Below are 871 nucleotides of genomic sequence, written 5' to 3' on the forward strand. Positions count from 1 at the left end.
AAAAAAAAAAAAAAAAAAAAAAGTGTGGGTCACAAAGAGTGTAGTCCTTGAAGGTAGTCAATACATTCCAAATACAGTAAGGTATACATTAAACCTAATATCACTACTAAGTTCTAATACCTTAAATAAAAGCTATGGTCTTACTATATCTCAAGTTCTATTTAAAAAGTAAAACTATTTCTGAACAAGATGACAGTGCTCATTGTGAATGAATAAAATTACCTAAAATTAATCAAGTCTTGATGTCAAATTATGTTAACGATCAAAACCAGGTCAGTACACTTCACTGCAAAATGGGACCATATGGCATTATAGTTAGTAGCTGTCACCAGGAGTACAGCTGAGATTTAACCAAGTCCAGACTGTCTCATACCAAAAGGAAGGCCTAGAGGTTAAGACTATTTTGTGGCCAATAATGGTCTTTAATCGAGCCCCAAAATTCCAAACTAAAGCAACAGGGAATATTATTTCACCCTGATTTTCCTCAACACACTTAACTACCATCGAGAATCAACTTCATCTAGATTCTTCCCAGCCTCAGTTTATTCTTCCCAGCCTCAGTTTCCTCTGCACGTAATTACTTCATAGGTAGTGCAGGAACTAAATGTTCTTGTACGTAAGGTGACACAACAGATGTTCAATAAGTAACACATTTTATTAACCACAGTAAGCTTTACCGTTTCCACTATCTTAACGCCAATCCCCGCAATTTTCGAGATTCTCCAGAGAACTAAATTACAGCTCAAAGTAATTGAGACTAAACTGGCAGAGGACTCAGACAACGACTCAGAATCGAGGTCGCCCTGGAGCGCTGTCACCACAGCCGCCAAACCCTCGCCGCCTTTCTAAGAGTTCCCAGGCGCCGGCGCCC

General features: G+C 39.0%; 1 protein-coding gene across 1 annotated transcript in view; it reads right to left on the reverse strand.

Annotated features, from left to right (window-relative positions):
* The window catches only part of Tmed10 (transmembrane p24 trafficking protein 10), a 35,896-nt gene that overhangs the window by 34,364 nt on the left and 661 nt on the right, over positions 1-871 (reverse strand). The gene's annotated exons all lie outside the window — the stretch shown is intronic.

The sequence above is a fragment of the Fukomys damarensis genome, unplaced genomic scaffold (genome assembly GCF_012274545.1).
Source record: "Fukomys damarensis isolate Sample0158 unplaced genomic scaffold, DMR_v1.0_HiC HiC_scaffold_21, whole genome shotgun sequence".
NCBI lineage: Eukaryota > Metazoa > Chordata > Mammalia > Rodentia > Bathyergidae > Fukomys > Fukomys damarensis.